General features: G+C 39.1%; 1 pseudogene; it reads left to right on the top strand.

The window, feature by feature from the left end:
• Positions 1 to 1,365: 1,365 nt before the first annotated feature.
• Positions 1,366 to 4,221, top strand: LOC132104690 (uncharacterized; annotated as a pseudogene).
• Positions 4,222 to 25,863: the final 21,642 nt, after the last annotated feature.

Genomic DNA, 25,863 nt, shown 5'->3' with positions numbered 1-25,863 from the left:
AACATCTAAGAAAAAATCAATGCTTAAATCATAACTGAGAACTCCACTGATTCTCTGAGCTATAAAAGATCAACCACTGAGAAATAAAACTTTCCTCTAGGCTGATTCATTGGTGGATGTCTTCATTGCCTTATTCTCCCTTACCGAATAATCCTCCTCCTCAACACTCTTTGTCTAGATTACATAAAGCCACCTGTGTTTATGACAGCAGGATGAAAACATTGTTATTATACAATATGTCCACAGACAAGAGCTGTGTGTTCATAGCTTCTTTGTGTTGTCAGCTACTGTATAAATGATTCAGGCAGAGATCCCTCAGGTCCTAAATGATCAGATTTGAGAAATAATATTCCTTGTATTCCATATTTCTTCATCTCAGCAATGAATGCGAGGACCCCTCCTAATCCCATCACAGGAGCTTCATCTCACGATTATAATAGCAAGGGAGCAGATTAGTATATTGTCGTATTGCAATTTCTCTTTCTCTTATATTCTTCATCACACGCTATTTTAGAAAAGCATAATTGTTTAGTTTTTTTTGTTGTAGTTGTTTATTTATAGTTTAGTTGAGGCACGATATTCAGATTGTAGAAAGACAGAAAGAGATATGAAAAATAGGCAATCCCAAAATCCATTGCAAAAAGCTCTGTGGAAAATCCAAAGTGGTGCATAATTGTGAAAAAGCAGCAGATATTAGCACACTTATTACTGTACATAAATAATAGAGTTAAAAAAATACATTGAATGCAATCTGAATGTATTTTTTTCAGATACTTAATTGCATTTTAATTGCAATTAAATCAAATATAAAAATGTATATTAAATACAGTTAGCTGAACATTAGAGTGCTTTTGACTTTTGGACTTGAATCTTGAATGAATCTTTATGTGTATTTTCGTAATTACTTTTATTATCTTAGGTACACGGTTAAAGTGTGCTGCCAAATATACCATGATAAACAAAAATATACATTAATATAATTTTTATAGAAACTTTTCTATTGAACACATGTATTTAGATGTTTAGCCTGTGTAAAGTCTGATAAAATTTTGACCCAATGTACTGTGTTAATATTAATTAATCTAAAAATACATCAGACCAAGAAGGGCTGCCTAAGGAAGCTTGTGACGCAACACACAGTGCCAGTACTCAGTACAGCACCTGGTGAGACCAGGCCCGGACACACACCACAGTGCCCAGAGCCTCCAAGCACCACAAGCTGCACCTCAGAGCAGACCATCAGAGCGACACCGGTGTTTGTGGCCTGCTGCCAACAAAGAGTCTGTGTGGCGACAGTTTGATGAAGATGTTGATGCAGCCCTTGAAGCAACAGCCAAGGGTGGAGTGGACCAGAGGCTCCGAACCATGAGCACATTTATAATCAGCATCGCTTCAGAAAGATTTGGCACCAAGGAACAATGCGCCACCAAGACGTCTACTGCAGCACCAATTCCGAACCGACAAGAAGTCAAGATTACCCAACATAGACAAGAGCTGAGGACACTCAGGAGCCAGTACCGAAAGGCAAATGAGGAGGAGAAGGCAGCGCTGGCAGAACTTAGAGGTGTGGTAAGGAAGAGGCTAATCACCCTTCGGCGGGCTGAGTGGCACAGGAAGAGGGGCAAGGAGAGGGCCCGTAGGCGCAGTGCCTTCATTGCGGATCCATTTGGTTTTACAAAGCTGCTGGGAGAGAAATGTAGTGGTAAACTCTCATGTCCCGAAGAGGAGATCAACCGTTAGATCTTAGGCACTGTGCAGCCCTAATATGCCCACCTGGACCTAACACTCTCTTTAACATCAACAAACCCACCCTTAAGGAAGTCAAAGAGGCCATTAAATCTGCCAGAACATCATCAGCACCAGGCCCAAGTGGAGTTCCATACAAGGTCTTCAAACATTGCCCCAGGCTTCTGGAACGTCTTTGGAAGATTCTAAGAACCATCTGGAGAAGAGGGAGAGTACCTCAGCAGTGGAGATATGCAGAAGGGGTGTGGGTTCCCAAGGAGGAGAATGCAAGTAACATCAAGCAGTTTAGGTCAATCTCCCTCCTTAGTGTTGAGTGCAAAACCTTCTTCAAGATTGTTTCCAATCGTCTGATGGGATTCCTCCTTAAGAACTCCTACATAGACACCTCGGTGCAGAAGGGAGGGGTCCCAGGTTGTATTGAACACACAGGGGTGGTGACACAGCTAATCAGGGAGGCACGAGAGGGCAAAGGGGACTTGGCAGTGCTGTGGCTGGACCTTGTCAATGCTTATGGATCAATACCACATAGATTGGTGGATTTGGCACTGAACAGATACCACATCCCAGAGAAGATTAGAAATCTCATCCTTGACTATTACAACAACTTTAATCTTAGGGTGTCTTCTGGGACTTCAGTATCGGAGTGGCATCGCCTGGAGAAGGGTATCATTGCAGGCTGCACAATCTCTGTGACTCTGTTTGCACTGGCCATGAAAATGCTCGTGAAGACTGTGGAAGTGGAATGCAGAGGTCCATTGTCGAGATCTGGCACCCGACAACCCCTTATTAGAGCATTCATGGATGATCTTACGATCACCACAACAACAGTGCCCGGATGCAGGTGGCTTCTACAAGGCCTCGAACGGATCATCACGTGGGCAAGAATGAGCTTTAAGCCAGTTAAATCCAGGTCCCTGGTCCTGAGGAAAGGAAAAGTAGCTGATCAGTTCTGCTTTATGTTGAATTCCATCAGTGTCGGAAAAGCCAGTGAAGAGCCTGGGAAAGCTCTTAACTCACAACCTGAAGGACACCGCTGCACGGCAGGGTACCAGCGATGACCTCGACATATGGCTCTCAGCAGTGGATAAGTCAGGACTTCCTGGTAGGTTCAAAGCCTGGATTTATCAGCATGGCATCCTTCCTCGTCTCCTCAGGCCACTGCTGATCTACGAAGTCCCAATTACCACCGTGGAGGGCTTCGAGCGGAAGGTCAGCAGATTTCTGCGCAGGTGGCTGGGCTTGCCACAGAGCCTAAGCAGCATTGCTTTCTTAGGCCATAACACCAAGCTACAGCTTCCCTTTAATAGTCTGACAGAGGAGTTCAAGGTCACACGAGCCAGAGAAGTCCTGCTCTATCGAGACTCAGTTGACACCAAGGTCTCCTCAGCATGGGTAGAGGTCAGAACAGGAAGGAAGTGGCGCGCCCAGGACGCAGTGGAACGGGCAGAGGCAAGGCTGCGGCATAGCACCCTGGTGGTTACGGTGGCTACTGGGCGGGCCGGGCTTGGAAGCAATCCCAAGCCGTGCTACATCAAGGCCAGAGGGAAGGAGAAGCGGAAGCTTATCCAGAAGGAGGTACGAGCCGAGGTGGGCATGTCCAAGCAGGGGGCCTGGACAAGGTGGGAGAAAACAGCTGGCCGCAAGATCACTTGGGCAGAACTCTGGAAGGCGGAAACACACCATTTTAAGTTCTTGGTCCAGTCAGTGTATGATGTCCTCCCTAGTCCTGCCAACCTGTTCACATGGGGCCTGGTAGATTCACCTGCTTGCCAACTCTGCCAGAAAAGAGGATCATTAGAGCATATCCTCAGCTGCTGCTCAAAAGCCTTAGGAGATGGACGGTATCGTTGGCGCCATGACCAGATCCTGAAGGCAGTAGCAGACGCCATCTGCACTGGCATTAATATCAGCAAACAGCATCTTCCAACCAAGTCTGTAATTGCCTTTGTTCGAGCAGGTGAGAAGCCGCAGGCCCCTAGAAGGACCCAAGGGAGCTTGCTCGCAACAGCAAGAGACTGGCACCTCCTTGTGGATCTGGGGAGGCAATTGAGGTTCCCAGACACCATTGCAGTCACATCACTCCGACCAGACATTGTCTTGATGTCCCCAGCGAGTAAACAGGTGGTGTTACTTGAACTTACGGTCCCCTGGGAAGATAGGATGGAGGAAGCCCAGGAAAGAAAGAGGGCCAAGTACGCTGATTTGGTAGCTGAGTGTCGGAGGAATGGGTGGAAGGCCCGCTGTGAGTCTGTCGAAGTGGGCTGTAGGGGCTTCGCAGGCCAGTCTCTACATCGGGTCCACAGAGGGATTTGCGGACTGCATAGGCAAAGGGCCATCAAGAACATCCTGGGAGCTGCTGAGAAGGCTACACGGTGGCTCTGGTTAAGGAGGGGGGACGCGTGGCGTAGGGCACTACCTGGACACAAGTCGGGGCCTGATCACCCCCGGCTCGGTCGCCTGGGTGAGGGTGTCTGATGTAAGACCCGAAACACCCTATGACCCCAGGAGAATCACTGACGATGTGTCCAGGTTGCACAGCAAGGTGTATTCAAGTACTAATATTAATTTATGTATTTATTTATGAGTATTTTACCCATTTTTGAATTACGCATTGCATTGTGTAGTGATTTTGGGTTAAAGGAAAATGTGTAAATTTAACAGAAAATGTTCTGGTAATTTTCTGCCGAGAAAATATTTGTTTTTCTACAAAAAAATGTTTTTCTAACATTGTACATTTCAAATATATTAAGATTAGTACTGACTAACACACACACTCTCACTCTCACACACACACACACACACACACACACAAAATAGTTAAAACTGTAAAAAAATTTAAAAGTGTACTTCCTTAATGCATATTAAAATATTATGAAAATGTACTTTGTTGAAAAAACTTCCATTAATGCACTTTTAAAAGGTGTACTGAAGTGTTAAGGAGTCACAAAAGTGTACCGTATTTTCCGGACTATAAATCACACTTTTTTCATAGTTTGGCTGGTCCTGTGACCTATAGTCAGGTGCGACTTATTTATCAAAATGAATTTGACATGAACAGAGAGAAATGAACCAAGAGAAAACATTACTGTGTACAGCCGCGAGAGGGCGCTATATGCTGCTCAGTGCTCCTGTAGTCTACACTGAAAACATAGAGCGCCCTCTCGCGGCTGTAGACGGTAATGTTTTCTCTTGGTTCGTGGTTCTAAATAAATGCGACTTATAGTCCAGTGCGACTTATATATGTTTTTTATAAGTCGTCATGACGTCCTCGTCATGACGTATTTTTGGGCTGATGCGACTTATACTCAGGTGCGACTTATAGTCTGAAAAATACAGTACTCTCTTTAAGTACACTTAAAGTGATAGTTTGAACTAACCCTTTAAGTGACCTTTTATGTCATTAATATTATATCATCTGCAAGTACAGTTTTTAAAATTATTTTTATGAAGTATGTTACAAGTTCAGTACAATTAAGCATACTTCTTTTTCACAAGGTAAGGCAAGAGAAATTGATTCAAAATAATAATAATTAAAAAAGATTTTTGTACTGTGAATTTTGATGTTCATCGGAATATTATGAAGTTAACTTAGTAACATGCTAACACAGACTCAATCAATTGAGAGTTAATTCTCCACTGTGGAGCAATATTTAGAACTGTTGCCTATTCAGAATTCACTGAAGGAGTCACATATTTGGTTATGCTGTTTATTTAGACAGTGAGGCATCTCACTTGTTTTGGAACCCAGTCAAAGAGTGTCACAGATAGACATATGGACAGAGACAAATGGAAAGGTGAAGCAGGAAATGAGTTAATCCAAAGAGAGAATAGTGAGGCCTAAATTGGGGATTGCACAATATGCCATCTCACAAGTGACATGTAATCCTACGTAAAGGCATCTACATGATTTTCATTACAGCTGACTTAGTTCCTGTGCTGGATTATGTGCGATCATTAACGATCATGGACACCAGCTCTGTGATATTACACAAGAGTGCAAGCAAATATATAAGCAACCAACCTTTCAGAGGAAGTTATTCATTGCTATTTTCTTAACAATGCTATTTTAAGTGTTTCTTTATTCCTCTGACTTATACTCAAATATACAGTACCAGGCCTACGATCTCAAAATAGCAAGAGAAATAGAATCGGTTTCACATTATTCTGTTAAAATATCTTTTTTCCTCGTTTTTTGAACAGTTCTGAAACAAAATCTGTGAAGTCGTGCATGAAACAGACTGGTTAGTGTGTTGACGTGGTGATGCTAAGGCTAAAAATAAAGTTGGCTCTTAATGAGCATTACTCTGAATTACAGCCAACATTACATCTGTAATTAGCAAAACTCTCTGTCTGACCGAAGCTGCACCTGTGCCTACTTTTGGGTGTGTGTGTACGTGATCTGTATCGTGTGATCTTTCTATCTTCATGACTGACATGGGCATACTGAATAAAAAATATCCATCTGGCATGCTACATTTTATGTTCCTGTTTTTTTAATGAGAGTATTGAGGATAACGTCTTATTTTTTCTCCCGTCGTGACAGCACTTCATAGCTGTTATTTATTTAGTGGGTCTCAAGAGGGAGAGGGGACAGTGTAAATGTCATACAGTCTCTTTTTGCTCATTGCATCGACCTTGAATTATTTGCCTCACTTGTCCATTCTAGCTAATTAGCCGGTGTTTGCACTTAAACGTTCCTTGAGATGCTCGCTATAGTGACACAGCATGCCAACACTTAGCTACAGAAGGATATCAGATTTAGCATAAGTGTATTTGTTTTAATTCATATAAAAAGGTTCAGTGTAAGCCCACAAGGCAGCTAAAATGTGCTTTGAAGCGGTAGCTAGCCCTTTTGATAGTGATTTTCTAGCATTCATTCATTCATTCTTTTATAAAGCACTTTATGACAGCAAATGCAGACCAAAGTGCAATATAATCAACTTATAGATATATAAAACGAAATAAAACATAAAAAGACCAGCTACATTATTAACACTAGCTTATTAATAAAAGCTATTTTAAATAAGCATGTGGCAGGTCATTCCAAATGCTCAGACCCACAACCCACACAGTGGGGAGTAGGAGTTGTGGCCTAGTGGTTAGAGAGTTGACTCCTAACCCTAGGGTAGTGGGTTCGAGTCTTGGGCTGGCAATACCATGACTTAGGTGCCCTTGAGCAAGGCACCGAACCCCCAACTGCTCCCCGGGTGCTGCAGCATAAATGGCTGCCCACTGCTCCGGGTGTGTGTTCACTGTTGTGAATGTGCACTTTGGATGGGTTAAATGCAGAGCACAAATTCTGAGTATAGGTCACCAAACTTGGCTGTATGTCACTTCACTTCAACATAGATAAATTAGTTTATCGACGGCACAAAAATGGTAGGACATGACATATTTCTTTAAAAAATCATACCCAGAGTCAACATAAAAGTGCTCATAACATATTACTGTGCAAGGAACTGTGCAGAATAGTATTAGCTGATTGATCTGTCCGTGTAGTTCTAATTAATATGAAAAGGACTAAAAGTTGTTCAATGGACATTCGTGGTTATTTCAACTGGAAACTGCTGTTAATTGTATGCATAGGTTTGTTTGTGGAGTTTTGCAAAAATGTAGGTATTGGCATTTTCCTTATGAGCCTATGTTGTGTATGTATGAAAATGCTAGCTCCTGAACAAAACACTTTATATGTAGGATTACATCGACCGTTTTCCACATTACTTACCTGCACACTGCCCTCCCCCAGCTCATAATCCCCTTGAGTATTAATCTGTGATTCTGAAGATGTGGTTTTGTGAGTGACTTTCATGAAATATTCATGAGTTTAGGTAGTGGAGCGTTGTTCGGGGAGATCACCAGGTAGAATGAATTACATTAGTGTGGTTTCATACATGAGCAGCTACATAATGGACATTTAAAGCTATCCCTCTCGTCCGCACATTTCAAGGGCTTCCATTGTCAAATGTCTGATGCTGTTTATTTATAAATAGTGTGCATGCTAGCAGGTGTGTGTGAGTTGTGGAGTGTCACAAGCCTCACATCCATGCTAATGAAGTCAGAGTTTGATGGCTGTATATATCACTAGGCCAGAGGTCCCCAACCACTGGGTTGCGACTCAGTACTGGACCATGGAAGTGTTGCTACCGGGTTGCAAGAACGTTCTGGGAAAAATGTGTATGACACTCTGTTATTTATTGAACGTTAATGATTGTTCTAATTATTGTGTATTTTTGTTTATTGAATGCAATTGCTATGGAGTAGCAATATGATGATTTCATGTAAATTAAATGTTCAATTAGTAAATTAATTATTGTTCTGATTTGTCATATATTAAGGGTTAAAACGGATCACAGTTGATCCGTGATATGCGCACATATTGTTGTAAGTTATCAAGGCTTTAAGCACAATATTAAAGCCAGACATGAGCTTTTCCACGTCTTTCACACACACACACACACACACACACACACACACACACACACACACACACACACACACACACACACACACACACACACACACACACACACACAGATATATAGCCCAGATCTGTTGGCTGTCATTTATGTGATCAGTCAGGGATGTGTTTGCCTTCACTCGTGAGTTACAGAGTCGTTAATCAGCCTGCTTAGGATAACAGGGAATGCTCAGGACTAGAAAATGGCTTTGTAGTTTCAAAAACACTCAATTTTATTAGCACAGTTTGGGGTGCTAAAGTAAACTGTGGGTTTCTCTGCGGGGTGTTGTTTCCTGTGTAGATGGTCATTAGCAGGACTGGTTTATTTTGTGGTAGTTTCTTATGGGCTTATTAAATGTATGTTGTTTTAGGCTTAAATGCTTCTGTTCAAATATTTGGGGACAGCAAGATTATTCATATTTTTGACAGTAGTCTCTTATGCTCATCAAGAATGCATTTATTTAATCAAAACTACAGTAACAGCACAATATTGTGGAATATTATTACAAATTAAAATGTTTTCTATTTTAAAATGTTAAACTGTTATTTATTTCTGTGATGCAAAGCTAAGTTTTCAGCACACATTATCCTTCAGAAATCATTCTAAAATGCTGATTTTGTGCTCAGGTAATATTTTTATATTATGCCATTTTTGAAAACAGTCAAATTTGAATGAACAAAACAAAACAAAACAAAACTCCAAGTAAATAAAATAAGTTATCAAAATCTTAAAAAAAAAGCAGTATTCCCTGCTCTCAAACGCTGAGGGGCGTGTCCGCTGTCAGTGCTGAAATCACACCCACTCACGGGAAAGTTGCTGTCTCTCAACCAAAACCACTGAAAGGCAATGTCACTACTCGTTCCATACCAGAAACATGCTAAAACTTCTGCTTATGTGGTACGCAGGGAAGGAGACCAGAGACCAGGTTTAAAAAAAAAAAAAAATATGTCAATGGAGGAGAAGCTTCACTACGCTGAATAAACAGCTTTTTTGAGGAAACGTATTATCATTTAATGAATCAATAGCCTATGGACTAATCTTCCAAATGTTTTAAAGGGGTCATGAACTGAGAAATCAAAAATCCCTTTTGACATATAAGAGGTCATCATATAAAAAACATCTTGTATGTTTCAGAACTCAAAACTTTCTTGTTAAATCTAAAAACAGCTTACATTGAAACCAAATTGACAGGTGGTGAATTTGCCACTTTATGATGTAATAGTGTGACTAACCCCTCCTCCACAGAAAAAGATCAACTTTTCAACGCAGATTATGGTATCCATAAACGGTGATTGAGTATCACACAACTCTGACTGAAATTCAATGACATCAAGGCTTTAATGTGATTGGTCATCAAGGCACTCATGATCCAAGTTGACCGTTATGCTTTCTCCAATAGTAAGACAATGTCTGTCTCAACTGCGAAATACCACTACAACCTGAATGGATGCTCCCTCTAGCAGCTTATTTGGATTTTCACAGCCATACATGTTTGGTAATATGCATTTATGTGACAAAGGCATAGCTAGCAAACTGTAGGCTGTGGTAAACAATGGTAATGACAGTAACTTAGTTTAGTTCGACCTTCAAGTGGTGCTGCACAGACAGAGCGGTGAATGACATGCCATAGCATAAAGAGCTATAACATGGCAGATGACTCTACATGCTACTTTGATTTCATACACCGATCGATCCAAATCATAGTGTTAGGGGAGGGGCCATGCTCAGTGGCTCCAGTGCTTCACCGAGACATGATTTCAGGCCTGCTCGAAAAAAATCCTGAACACAAAAACAGTCAAAATCTGTTTAACGATCTAACTCCACAATTCAGTACTACATAGTTTACAGTCTTTGTAACATGTTTTCAGCAATACATTTCTAACAATTCTCTGAATTGCCTTTACATAGACTTTAATATTTTTGTGAAAACCATAATATTTTTTACTTTGGCCTTTGGCCTTTGTCCTCCTCCTCCCCCTCCTGCTTCATCTCTAATAGCTGACGACTCTGTCACGTTTTTCATTAATAAAATTAAAAACATCAGTGCACAATTTTCCACACCACAATTTGTCAAGCACATCTCACCAGCAAACATACTCATTCAAATCCTTCTCTTCACTCTCTGAGGCAGAAGTCTCCAAATTCAACCTTTCTAATCATCCTACTACTTATCTGCTTGATCCTATTCCATCTCATCTCCTTCAAGCCATTTCTCCTGCTGCTGTACCTGCACTCACTCACATCATTAACATATCCCTCCACACTAGTTTTTTTCCCCTCATCATTTAGACAGGCTCGTATAACTCCACTACTTAAGAAACCCACCGTCCTCCCATCTCTTTTAGAGAACTACAGACCAGTTTCCCTTCTTCCTTTCATTGCAAAAACACTTGAAAGAGCTGTGTTCAACCATGTCTCTGCCTTTCTCACACAGAACAACTTCCTTCACAGCAGCCGATCTGGTTTAAGAAGTGGACATTCAACTGAGACTGTCTTGCTCTCAGTTGTTGAAGCCCTACGACTGGCAAGAGTGGAATCCAAATCTTAAATACTTATCTTGGTTGATCTTTCCGCTGCTTTTGACAAGGTTAACCACCAAATCCTCCTGTCAAAACTACTGACAAAGAGCTTCTCAGCAACCGCACTCCAGTGGTTTGAGTCTTACCTATCAGATAGGTCCTTTAAAGTATCCTGGAGAGGTGAGGCGTCCAAGTTGCAACATCTCACTACTGGGGTGCATCAGGGCTCAGTTCTTGGACCACTTCTCTTCTCTGTCTACATGGCATCATTAGGTTCTGTCATTCAGAAACATGGCTTTTCATACCACTGCTATGCTGATGACACTCAACTCTACCTCACATTCCATCCTGACGATCCGACGGTAGCTGCTCGCATCTCAGCTTGTGTAACAGACATTTCTTAATGGATGAAGGAACATCACCTTCAACTCAACCTTGCCAAGACAGAACTGCTTGTGGTTCCAGCAAACCAATCATTTCGTCACAATTTCACCATCAAGTTAGGCACATCAACCATAACTCCTTCAAAAACAGCTAGAAGCCTTGGAGTTATGATTGATGATCAGCTAACTTTATCAGATCAAATTGCTAAAACTGTCCAGTCCTGCAGATTTGCTTTATTAAACATTAAGAAAATCAGGCCCTTTCTTTCGGAACATGCTGCACAACTACTTGTTTAAGCTCTTGTTCTGTCCAGGCTGGACTATTGCAATGCTCTCTTGGCAGGTCTTCCAGCCAGTTCTATCAAACCTTCAAAATTAATCCAGAACGCGGCAGCAAGATTAATTTTTAATGAGCCAAAAAGAATACATGTCACACCTCTGTTTATCAATTTGCACTGGCTACCAATAGCTGCTTACATAAAATTCAAGGCATTGATGTTTGCATACAAAACTACCACTGGCTCTGCACCAATTTACCTAAATTCATTACTTCAGACTTATATGCCCTCTAGAAGCTTGTGTTCTGCAAGTGAACGTTGCTTGATTGTGCCATCCCAAAAAAGCACAAAGTCACTTTTACGGACTTTTAAATTAAATGTTCCCTCCTGGTGGAATGACCTCCCCAACTCAATCCGAGCAGCTGAGTCCTTAGCCATTTTCAAGAATCGGCTTAAAACAGACCTCTTCCATCTTTATTACCCTCTAACATTATCATTCAAAAAAAAAAAAAAAATAGGGCTACTTTTCTAATCTTTTTGTATTCTATTTTCTTTTTATTTATTATACAATTATACAAAAAGACCTTTAACACTAGCTTGCTCTATTCTTTTTCTATTCTATCTGTTTTCTTTTTATTTATTATATTATTTAAAAGCCCTCGCTACATGTACTGCATTTAAGCTAACTGAGACTTGTTATAGCACTTATATATCATTGCTCTTTTGTTGTTTTTGATTGCTTCCCATGTCCTCATTTGTAAGTCGCTTTGGATAAAAGTGTGCTAAATGACTAAATGTAATGTAAATGTAAATGTTTTGATGAAGTTTTTAATGAAGTTAAAAAAGAACAGCATTTATTTGAAGTAGAAAGGTTTTGAAACAATGTACAGATAATTTTTGATCTATTGAATATGTCCTTGCTGAATAGAAATATTAATTTAATCCTAAATAGCATCCTGACTGCTGTACTTACACTAAAGTCAGATTTCCAACTTGTTTAAAAAAGTCTGCAACTCTAATTTCTTCATTCTGCAGGTGTATGATGTCACACAAACATGGCAACAACCAGTAAGTTATTAATGATAATCACTTTTAAGCAAAGAAGATGCATCGGTGAGTGAAACTGCTTTACAAACTAGTTAAAATTGTTTTGCAAATGTTGACAGGGAAAATTGAATTTTGCCTGCAGAACAAATGCTAGCATTCATTTGTTAACATACCATTGTTTAACCTCAACAGTTTTGTTGCAAGGAAGCTTCTGTTTTTAATTGAACACCTGCAAAGCTAATGTTAGTGGTGGTGCCAATATCTTTGAATTGGTCTGGAACATCTTTATGATCCAAAGTCAAGTATAAAAATGCCATATCCACCTTTTATTTGAGTACTATATAAATGGAATCAGTTTTGCACCTCAGTATTGGCTGAAAGTTCAGTCAAATTAATATGCAGGCTTGGTTGTGTCCTCTGACAGAGTTCAAGCACTTTAGATTGCTGTCATAAAGCTGTATGTTAGTCTGAGAGTGGTCATTTTATCTCCTTCCAGTTTACATGGTGACTTATGATCCATCGGCGGCTTCTATCTTTGTGCTATTCCTAAAATATTAGCCACAGAGAAGCATAAGTCTTGGAGTTGCATAGGCTAAATGACAGCTTGCAGGGAGAAAGTCCTCCACTGATCCAGACAATGCTATATTCCCCACAGCCCAGTTCAGTCATACCCAGAAAGAGAGAGAGAATATGGACGAGTATCAAACAGGCTGCCGCGAGCAACAACAAGCCCTAAATTCCCTGCGGGAAGACTATGAACTCTTGTTATTGTTGTATATGTCAGTCTACACAAGCCCGCCCTTTGTTTCTGCAGGAGAGCAACAGGAAAGTGCCAGAAAATATCAGTGCTAACGCTCAAAGGAATGAGTGAATGAACGCACTTCCCCAGGCTGCAAAAACAGCAGTCATCTCTAAATCTGCACAACTGAACGCTAAACAGGTCAACAAAGTAACTGTAGTGAATCATGTCAGGTAAAATGTGTTTAAAAAATACTTTGCTTTGCCAGTGATCTGGCATCTGTCCGACTGCTCTTCTTTAGAGAAGATGACTGGAATACAAGGCAATATTATTTCTTTCCTCCTGTGTTGTGAGTGCGTAAGTCTTTTGTGATTTACTTATTTTTGTTGTCTCTTATGGGCCAGATTTCCACTTGCCATTAACATGTTTTTGGTGATCAGGTCAGAAACTGAACTTGGAAGGGTTTTCTGCGATGGATTTTGACCTTATTTAATGAAGGTACATATGCAGGTGTGATTTTGCGGTCCTCATTTTGCTACATACAATAGTTCAAAAGTTCAGTAAGGGTCTGTAAGATATTTTTGAAAGAAATTAATACATCTATTAATTAAAGATTAATTTTATCAATCAAAAGTGACAGTAAATACATTTATAATAACTAATAATAGCGCAGACACATTTATAAGAATATATATGTTTTATAAATTTCAAGTAAACACTGTTTTTTGACTTTCTATTCATCAAAGAATCCTGAAAATATGTATCATGGTTTCGACTAAAAAAGCAGCACAACTGTTTTAAACATTGATAATCATAAGAAATGTTTCTTAAGCATCAACATCAGCATATTAGACTGATTTCTGAAGGATAATGTAATACTGAAGACAATGACTGCTGAAAATACAAGACCTATTTTTTTTATACATGTATTAAAATGGTAAACACATTTTCAATCGTAGTATATTCAGCCTTGGTGAGCATAAGTTACTTCTTTCAATAATAAATAAATGAATAATGATATAATATCAAATGATATACATGTTAATGGTTTATGTAAAAATACTCACAGTTATTTGTCCTTAACAGGAGGTCTCAAACAAATTCAGCACAGAAGATGTAACCCAGATAGATGCTTACTGGAGACTTCTGTCCCTGATTACCATGCTAGGTACTCTTACCTGTAATTTCTGCTGTAAAGTTGCATGGACATGAATATCCTACAGGGTTGGAGAAAGATGAACAAAATACACTGCTCTTAATAATTTCCCGACACCATAGGGAATGTGAAGTTATTGGATCTTATTGCACTGGCAAGCACGGTCTGATTCAATATGCAGCACACTCTTTTATATCAGTGTATGCTCTGGCACCACTGACAAGTTCAAAACGAACTTTCTTTAAACTAAGAAGTTCAAGCGAGACAGGGCAAAACTTGCTATGCTTGTTTGTTGGCTCTCACTGCCCTTTCTGTGAACCCTTACAGTACCAATACCCCCTCTGGTGGAAGAACAAGAGGGAGGGACAGTTTGAAAGCTGAGGAAAGTGAAAGAGGTCTAAGGCAAGGCAAGAAAAGATGAGAAATAATCTCATATAGCTTTAAATCTTTTTGGATGCGTCGAAGGCATCTGTGTTTGTGTCTGATTAAAAATATATTAAAGAGTGATGCTGCGGCTCTGTCAGAGAGATAGGCCCCGTCGGCTTGCAGCGTTGTGATTAGCGTGTCATGAATATGTGTGTGTGAGTGTGTGCGTGAACAAACTCTGCAGACACTGTGGGGCAGCGCAGACACATCTGTTTGTAAATCTGTCATTGTTGGTCCAGGGAGGGGGGAATACAAATTTTCTACTACAAAAGTAGTAGTAATTCAGTGTCTTGATGATGAAGGCTCAGCTCAGCGTTAACCCTTTGGGCTGATTGCTCAGTCCCAGTCTGACTCAAGGTTGATGGCCATGCTTTTCTGGGCTGCCATGAGCATCATCCCAAGCACTTGTGGCTGGGTGATTGGCTTTCCATTTTGGAAGTTTAGGGGGAGTTAATGAAATTGTGAAAGTCACATGTTGCAAAATGCTGCTGCCTGGGGGAAGTATGCATGACTCCCATCCTGGGCCAGTGAGCTGAGCAGTGAGCGACCAGGCAATGTCCACTTTGGTGGTCCAGGAGCATCATCTCTGGCTGAACCTTGTGGAGATGTGTGACACTTTCTTAATGCCCCCATGCCCAAGCCAGCCTTTTGGGTGCAGTGTTAATTTTGACAGGAAATTTTGATTTAGTCTTAGTCATAGTCTTTTGACTAAAATGCCTTTTAGTTTTAATCATATTTTAGTAATCTGAATTGTCATCTTTGGTTTGCTTAGCTAGGGATACTTGATTGATTGCACAAACACTATTGGAAGAGAGCTGAACTGGATGATGACATCTCTGAATCATCAAAGAACTGACTGGAAAATGACTCTGTTACTGAAACCACCTCTCATAAAGAAACAAGATAATGGTCCTCCTTTGGTTACTAGTTATATAATATTCATTCTTTATAACAACTTACCACATTCTTTGTTCTTTCAAGCAGACATATTTATTTATATAAATATATTTAGATTAATCCTTATTAGGGTTTTCTTTCTTTTGTTGCTTGATCAACATTAATGACACATACAACAGCAACTAAATTAGGCTGCTGTCCCTTTAAAACCAAATGCATGGGTGCATTATACTGATATACATTCGATATTCTCCCAACTGTTTACGTTCACTTAAGACGTACCCCAGTGTGTTTACATGACTACTTGTCAAAATTGACAATTAAACAAAATTATTTGTGTATATCTCAGTTCATGCAACGCAAAAGAGAACTGAATACAATACTCATGTGCTGTGTGAAGGGGGCTTTTCTTTGTGCATGCTTCGTGTGTGTGTGCTTAGAATACCACACCGAATTGAGTTCTCTTTAGCATCGTCATGCTTTTCAAATGTATCTAAATATCTGCTCTTCTCTTAATCCCAGATATAGAATTTTTTTTTATGTTTTATGAGACGCCCTTAGAAGAAGTGTCCAGGCATGTTGTTCTTACAAAAGACTCCTCCAAGTCAGGCTGGGGTGCCGTGTGCTACAGGCATGCACCTTTGGGCTCCTGGACAGGTCCTCGTCTGCAATGGCAGATCAATTGCCTTGAGTGGCTGACAGTACTACTTGCCCTGCCCCGGTTTCTACCATTGCATCAGGGTAAGCATGTGCTGCTCCACATGGACAACATTCCGCACTCAGTAAGGGCCTTCTTTCTCAGGGGCAGTGCACAATTTGGCACCCGCGTCCAGATTTTTGGAACCTCCATGTGTGGCTTCTAGATGGGATGTGGAGGACATGTCACAACCCCTCTACCAGGCAGGCTTATGTCCTGAAGGGGAGTCTGTTTGCTGTATCCTGTCTCTGAATCACCTCCATCAAAAGGGTGTAGGACCTGCAAGCATTTTCGGTCAGCGAAGTATGCCTTGGATTTGGGCCGGCTGACTCTCACATTATCCTTGGATAAGTGCCAAAATTCCCACCACTTTTTTCCAGGACCAGGTGGTGAACTCGCAAGCGCTACCTTTGAAGGAGGCAGATCCAGTACTTGCACTGCTGTGCCCTGTTCGCTCTTTGCATGTTTACATGTACCGTACTGTACATAGAGCTTAAGAAGTTCTGACCAGCTCTTTGTCTGCTTTGTAGGACAGCGGAAGAGGAAGACTGTCTCCAAACGGGGGTTGGTCCACTGGCTTCACCTTGGTGTACCAAACACAAGGTGAGCCATGCCCCCCATGAATGAGGGCTCACTCCACTCAGAGTATTACCTCTTCCTGGGTGTTAGTGCACAGGGCCTCACCTGATGAACTTTCCACATGTTACCTCCCTACAGGCAGGATGTGGTCTCTGTAGCATCTTTCTCTGCATAGACTTACAGTATGCATGCTTCCCTAGTGTAATGCAACTGGTCATGACTAGAATTGAAGCAACTGGTCATGACTAGAATTGAAGCTGAAGCACTCTTTCTTTATTCTGGGTAAAGAAGCAGCAGCTGCAACCCTCCTCGCTGCGAATCCCGTTTTGGTATGAAAGACTATTCAGCTAATGATGGTGCAGTGGGTAGGTTGTGACTTGGCATGCCATTTGGTACTTGGCACATGAGAGCTTGCCTACATCTGCATTTCCAACCTTTGTATTTTGGTTCAGTGGTTGTAGCATTTTCCATAGGGACTAACGTTAGTGTCGACGCAATGTTGAACGTGACTGACTGAAAGTTAATGTCTCAGTTACATAAGTAAACCTCGTTCCCTGAAAGTGGGAACTGAGATATTGTGTCCCTCCTGCCACAACCTTAAACTACACCACCGAATGGCTGGAACATGGACTCGGCTTCACAGCACAAACTTGATTGATTGGATGCATGCCAAAAAGAAAGAAAGTCATACAGGTATGGAATGACATGAGGGTGAATTGACAGAAATTTACATTTTGAAAAAACTGTTCCCTTAAATTGAAAATTTTACTTGCCAACTCTGGTACAGTATGTATGGACTCTAACCCTAACACCAGACATAGGGACCTGTAATGTAAGCAGTATATTATCAAAAACGTGAAAGTCTTATGTGGTAGTATCTTTAGGAAGTGTCTTGAAGTAAGTCTAATCATGTTTGTTCCAACTTAACCATGTCAGCTCTGTGAGATCCAGAGTGCCCCGCTTGCTTCCTCTCCTTTCTAATGAAGGAGATACAGAGTGATGGAGAACTGCCTAGGCCTACTGAGCCAGTGCTAAAAGACTTTCATTAGTACCACTTTCCCATGAGGAGGGTTTGGGGATAATTACCAATTAGAACATCCGTCAGTATGCGTGTCTTTGTATGTGTGTGTGGATTGCAGAAGTCTGGTTACCACTCACAGCCATATAGGGCTGTGTGTTAAATATGGAAAAGACTTTAATCTAATGCTTGAGTCGCTTTCTGCAATTGCTTGTCAGTTTTGTCAGCTAATTATAAAGTAGCCACATCGTGTGCTGATTTGTCCTTCCAACTCTATAACTCCCTGTTCTTCTCCCTCAATCCCGCTCCTGTCCTGCACAAGTACTTTTATCCCACCTCTCTCCGCTCAGCACATCTTGTTTTCTTTTTGAAGAAGTTTGTCTGTAAGTTCACTACTCACAGTGGGAGTGTGTTCAAGTGGTCTTGTTCAGTCCCTTGCCATGCAACACGATGTTGCTCTTTTGATGTTAAACATACTCTTTTCATGTTTCAGTTCAATAGAGGCTAAGAATCTTATGGTGCAAAATATCATTCTGACTTCTCTTCATTTTCCTCTGTTCCTCTATTTTCCTTCAGTTCACAGAAGTCTTTAGATGAACCTGCATAACTAAATATCTTTGCTGAAGTCGCTCTACATATGGGCAAATTCCAACTGGCATTTAGCAACTTAATCCTCTCACCCTTCACCAAGGCCCCTCCAACAAAATTTACACACGAAAGTCACTTTAAAGAAACCCTTTGCAGTTTATAATCAGTTTTACCACACCATATGTAGCAAGTTTACAATTTGCTTGCAAAAAAAGCTAATATCTAATGCAATAATATTAGGATGATATATTTTTTGTTTTATTACTGTGTTATATAACAGCTATAAACTATAAATATACACTTGGACAGTGTATATTTGAAGGAAATATAAAAAACAATTCAAATATGAAATAATTTAGCCCACAAACATATTATTAATTTGAATTATTATTTATTTATGATATATTATCTAAATTATTTTAGCTATGCATTTATTATGCATTTTATTATTATGCAATCTTACATGTGTTGTATTATTATTCTGTTTTGTTTATTATTCTATTTTAATTTATATAATAATTTATCTGTTAACTTATCTGTCTAATTAAAGTATTATTTTCATTATCACATTCTAGTATCATTCTAACAACATGTCAGTGATGTATATGCTGTCCTATAGGCTGTTCTAATCATGCACAGTTATGCCCTGCACTCTTCATAGATGTCTACCCTTCAGACTGAGTAGGGCACAGTACTGCTTATTTTAAAATGGATTTCACCATATGTAGCTACAAAAGGATGGGAATGTGGTCAGAGGTGTGGATTTCTGCTAGGAGTGACTGATGGACAGGTGGAGCACTCTTTTGAATGCTGAATAGTTTTCCTAGCGGTAACCTCCTGGAAAAAGAGCAGTATGTCACATTGTGAGGAAGGGTTGACGGCTTTGCCTCTACCTCTCATTATTCTATCTCATCTCTCATTTGTTGACAAAGATGCCAGAGAAGTGGATGCTAGAGGGGTGGGGTGTCAGACAGAGATTTCTAGGTTTTTTCTCCCTTCTGAGATCAGAGGAAGGATGTGAGTTCTGGTGTAGAGGTGTAGCAGCAGGTTTGCGTGTGGATATCCATTCTTTAGTACAGTGAATGAGGAACCCTGCTGGTTTGTGTCCTTTTCTACATCGCTTTATGTCTCCCTGTCTGTCCTTATGAGTTCTCTACTCCAGGGTTGGGCAAATTTCAGAATTTAAGAATAGAGCTGTTCTCTCTTGATGTCAATTTGTAGGCAAACTGGGGAGGCTAATTTACCATGGATTCCCTATGGAATTTCCTAATGGATTTTTGGAATAGTAATTCCAAAATTAGGTCTGTGGTGAGCATTACTTGAAGAGAATTTAACATTTAGTCTCACAACATAAATTACACACAGTCATACCTCAAACCAGCATCCGCCAGGATAGGACAAATCTGACAAACATGTCTTTCAGTATGTACAGTAGACAGTTTCGGAATTCAAGTCTGAAGAATGATTGAGTTTAATTTATGTTATCTTCAATGTAAACCACAAACCTTATTTTACTTATAAACCAAAAGTAATTAAAAAAAATGGTATATTAAATGAACTGACCACATTGAATTGTCATTGTTATGTTAATAAATAACAAATATTTTTTGTCCTGCATGAACATTAATATTAATACCATCTAATGATTTTGCATGTTGTTTGAACATTTACTATCAAAACTATTATTCATATATATATATATATATATATATATATATATATATATATATTCTAAAAATATAAAAATTCTATTTAAATTATATATATATATATATTTTTTTTTTAGAAATTAAAATAGCAATTATTCATTGTATTTGCTACACTATAAAAAGTGATTTTTCAAAGTTGAAAAACTTAAGAGTACTCCAATGATGACTATTGGAGTACATTTGACAAATAAATGCTAGTATTTATACTTCAAAATGTCAAAATTGTTTGTGAAATTAACAATTGCTGAGTAAAAATTGTTTTTACACATTTTTTTTTCAGTGTACCTCAATATAAATTCATGTAAAAATCAGTAACTGAATTAGAATTAGAATTTAATTCTGAATGACACCCATCCCTGTTGACTTAGACCTTGAATGTAGTTGACCTCAGGAAGAAAGTTCTTGTACAAGGAAATCTCATTAGGTGAATCAGGAGTGCTCCAGATGTGTTATTGTTTAAATGTACATTTGTGGCCAGCTTACAGAAATACACTCCATTAGACACAACCAATCAGCACTCATGAACAAGATATTTGCGTAACTGTATGCATGTGCATGCACCTGCAATCACATGTACGCAAGTATCACGTTGCTTCCTCCTCTTGCTCTCATCCTCCCCTCCTTGTTTTTTTCTTTGTTTTCTTTTCCATATTTTCTCCCCATCCCCATCCCCATCCCCATTCTAATACACATGCCCCAGTCTCATAACCAGTCTGATAACACTTTACTGTGTCCACATTACCTTTAACAAGTTAATTACAATATATCAATAGCTGTGAGTAATTGTTTGCTGTATACACTATTAATGCCATACTTTATATGTTGCTCATTACTAGTAATTAAGTGGGTACTTTTATAGTTTTACTGGAATGTAGAATTTGACCAACAGTCACATTTTATAATGTAAACTGAAATGTATTTTTCTAGGATATTTTTTAATTCTAACTTAGAAATCCTAATGTGATTTTAAAAAAAAAATAGTAAAAAAAAAATATTATAAAGGCTGTAAAGTAACAAGACTGGTTGCTTAAGAATTGGCATCTAACTGTGAATCATTAAAATAACCAATACATTTTTGGGGGGAGAAAAACATTGAGATCATTACTGAGGTTGTGAAGGACAGTTGTGGAAATTAATAATAAAGAGTGTTATGAAGAGTAGAAAAAGCACCAAGGTCAGCACACTATTTCATCCAAATGTATATACACTACAAAGGTTATTATCATTATTATTTTTTAAAGAAATTATTATATAAAAAAATTATATTTCAAATAAATGCTGTTGTTTTGAACTTTCTATTCAAGAGAGAATCCTGAAAGAGCAGAACAACTGTTTCCAAAAGTGATATTAATAAGAAATGTTTATTTAGTATCAAATTTTATATTTTATAATTTTATGTATTACCACTATTACTACTACTACTGCATATTGTCACAATACAATTACAGAAAAAGGAACAAAAATTTAAATAGTCAATTTCTCTTGATGTTCTAAATATACATGAGTCGCTGGGGGACGGATCAGTTTGATGTGATGTTGTCGTCTATATGTTGTCTGTTGTTGTGATGTGGCACATTGTTGGCACTTTCACTGCATGAGCTGCACTCGTTTTTTTCTATCACATCATTCTACATCATCTCTCTCCCTTCTCCCTCTGGATTGAGTGTGACATGTCAAATAGCACAGAAAGGGTGATCTAAATATATGCTGCATTCTCTCTGACGTGGCATTAGTGAGTTTTAAGGTTAGGAAAGCCGTCATGTGAATTCTCATTAGCAGATTAAAATGAGATTACAGAGATTACAGCCTCTTCAGATTACACTTTTCCAGATTATCTCACTCCTCTTTCTGTTTACTTCCAAACTTTACGTCTAAACCAAAATCAGTTTGCTTCAACCTCGGGTCACTCCTTCACCCGAGATAATGACAAATTATCTTTACTGTATGTTGTTCAGAAATGAGATCGAATCAGGCTCCCAAAAATCAGGGCATGGGAAGAAGACAAAATAATTCGATTTTTGACTTTGTGTTGCTCTGGAGAGTTATACAATTTCTCATTTGATTAATCCCGGATTTAATTCAATCTGGAGTTGCCTGAAATAGCCCTAGTGCTGGCCCTGCTGTTTCAGCCTTTAATCACAGTAACACCTGGCACAGCATGGGCGCTCTGTAGCACCGAAGCCATCCTGCTTCAACTGTACCCAGCATCATTTTGATTATGGCAGAGCTCAAACAGAATGTGCAAGTCAGCAGCTGGCTGTTAAAAGCATGTGCTACTGTAGCAATAGAGATGTTAAATATATATTAACTATTGCTCTGTACAGCTGTACACAGGGTCCAATAGTAACACTTGCAGCCAAATGAGTAAAAACGTTCTGTAGTGAGTTCTCAAAAGTAAGTGAGGTGCAGTCCAGTTGGCCAGAACTTTATTTAATTCCATTAAAATGATGTTAATTTTATCCTGTTAGTAAGTAAAGAAAGTGATTCAAATTAAAAAGAGACACACCATATGTCGAATACAACATATCTTTTACCATTGTAACTTGATCCTGAATGCCTGATTGTTTTTTTTTTTTTTCAGAACTCCATGTGGGGTCACATATTTGGATTTTTCCTCACATTAAGCCACCAAAAGTAAAATTATATGAACATAATCTCGATATGTCTTTGTGACGAGTGGGGCGGGGCCGAGAGACGTGGGAACAGGAGCGAGGCCAGTGGAGTGATTGGAGATGAATTACACCTGTTCGACCCACCAGTCTCGAGTCCCACGCAGGAGATGGAAAGATATAAAACTGGAGCGACGACAGTGAAGGACGAGAGAGGACCAGGCCTGGGTTTTAGTTTGTGTTTTGATTTTGATTTGTGCACGTCAGTCGTCCGTGAGGGGCTGATGCTCTGTTTTGTGTTTATTTTGATTATTAAAGTTTCATTTGATTGTCCGCCGGTTCCCGCCTCCTTCTTCCCGATGATTAGGAAGGTTAATTCATTACAGTCTTCTGTTCTTGTTCATGACAGGTACAGTTTTAACATGATTGGCTCATGTTGTATATAATGCTGTTGAGTTACTGTTACTAATGACTGTGAAATATGTATAAAAAACTAAATAATTCCCTTTTTCATGTTTTTAATGACTTATGCATATCACTGCTGCATTTATTTGATGAAAATTACAGTAAAACAGTAAAGTTGTGAAATATTATAATTAAAAATAATGTTCCCATTTGAATATATAATAAACTGTTTTTATGATGGCAACACTGAATATTTAGTGATCCTTCAGAAATCATTCTAATATGCTGATTTGATTCTCAAAAACATTTCTTATTGTTATCAGTGATGAAAAAAGCTGTGCAGCTTAACTGTAAAAGCAAGTAAACAAGTAAAAAAAAAAAAGTTTTGAGCAATGTAATGCATCTTTGCAGAGTAAAGGGGATTCAGTACTGTTCTAGTTTATGTTAGATTTTTTTTTTTCATTTTTGTCAAGTTTCAATAGCATTTTTCCTCTGTGGCAAATGATTGTATCATCCTCATAGTCTCTGTGATAGTGGTTGCATGTGTTAATTTCTGCTCAGAGCAGGAGGTGTCATCTTTTGACCTAAATAGGCTTTTAGAAGTTGATTTGTTATGAAAGCTGTTGACAGTCCACATTCCCTAATGAGATATTATGAGTGATACAATTGCAACATTAATCTAAAGTGAAAATAGTATGTAATACTAAGTAATACTAAAGGCATTTATATTTACAGATCCAATATTACATAAACAATTTAATTATGTATAATTAGAGAAAAAACGGGTAGCTATTTAAAACAATTTGTGTTCAGTCAGTGCACAGTGGCATCAGCCATAGAACTTATGACTAGCTTGTTTATTACACATAAGCAGTGAGGTCATATAATGACCTGCATCACTGTACAAACACATCAAGTGTTCAGCGGGACTGGGGCAAGCTGTCACACTGAATATATTTTACATATAAATGAATTGTTATTTAGTTTTCCAGGGTAATAATGCTATACATTTTTTGTAGCCAAGGCTTAGCAATGTTAGTTGCCCTGTTTCGAAATTCGAAAACAAGCCAAACTTGAGAAATATTCACTGGAGGTAAAAGTGTGACAACTAGCCCCAGTTAACCATTATAAAGTATTGGTAAAAATATTTCCGATGTATTAAACAAATAGTGTATATTTAGCTCTATACAGTTCTTCTAGATGCATATACTGTATCTGTCATTTGTTGCTTCACCAACATCTCACCTTTTAATTTCCTCTAGCAAGCAGTAACATTGACTTTGCTCAACAGCCATTCGGAAAGGTGTGTTACAGTTTTTGACAGGAAACTGTTTTGGCTGTAGACCTGACAGTGCCTGGAACTCATGCTGGCCCTAATGGCTATTGACGCCTCTAATTGCTGCACCTGAGACATGGCAACACAATCCATCTTCCTCTACATTTACAGCAATTAGCCCCAGCATTTATCTGTTACAGCAGGGGGGCTCGCTATTAGACAGATATGTGGGTCTGTATGGGAGCTGTCACACAATCACAAACATACCATACTTGCATACTCTGTTCCTGTGACAAAGGTTAGGGCCTGATTATGACGTTATTTCCCTGTCAGATGTCGAGAGCGCATTATTGTAGCGCGAAAGTACATAATACGCGCGGAATATAATGTGCGGAGCGCGAATCTCTCTGCTCGCGCACGGGAACTGGGCGCGCGCTTTTACACTTATTCAAATGAACCGCACTAACAGAACAATCAGACTAGAGTTTGTTTTAATCAAAGTGTAAACACACCCTAAAAAGATATTCAGGTGACCTGTTACCAAAACATAAATACATGCTTGGTTACATCTTAACACAAGTTAATAGTGTGTTAAGATTGCAAAAATGTCTGCTTTGATAAAAAAAAAAGAGTTGTAGTTACTTAATTACATGGTCTTTGCACAGGACTGAATTAGGAGAATAAATGTAGAAATTAAGTGTTATGTGTTTTTTAGTAAAGGGAAAAAACATTTTTTTTAAATTCTGTTACGTTTGACATTTAAAGAGTTTCTGTTAATATAAAGTTTTTGTGGTTACTATTGTGCTGTGGAGTAGTGCTTGTGATTAGGTTGTAGGTGGTTACATGAAGGTACAGTTTATTTAGTAGGCTATGCGTTATGCAGATAATTTAAACTGATATAGCCTACAGTAGATAAATTAATTGGTTCCAGGGACAACACTCAATTATGTTGAAATTAGTTGGAACAACTGAATGGTGTTTTAAGTTAAATGTATGCAAACTGTTGTTATTTATTTTTTGTTCAGACATTCTAAAACATGCCTTTTTGGAGTGTACACATAGCTATTCTCTAGTGTCACGGTTCATGACTTCACTGGTTTCTTCGTGTCCCGTGTATTTGTTGTTCTGTGTATGTGAGTGGGCGTGACCGCTCGTTCCACTGATCAGCACGCCAGCTGATCTCATTCATCACACCAGCTGCTGCCAATCCACTCACCTATAAGAACTGATCGCACTCTCCTCTTTGTCAGATCGTTGTTTTGGTGTCCACAGTGTTTTCGTCGTGTGCCGTTTCAGTCCTGTTCCCAGTTCCTGTTCGCTGTCCTTGTGCAGT

The sequence above is a fragment of the Carassius carassius genome, chromosome 25, assembly GCF_963082965.1.
Source record: "Carassius carassius chromosome 25, fCarCar2.1, whole genome shotgun sequence".
Lineage (NCBI taxonomy): Eukaryota > Metazoa > Chordata > Actinopteri > Cypriniformes > Cyprinidae > Carassius > Carassius carassius.
The sequence above is the reverse complement of the archived record's forward strand: the minus strand, read 5'-3'. Positions and strand labels throughout refer to the sequence as shown.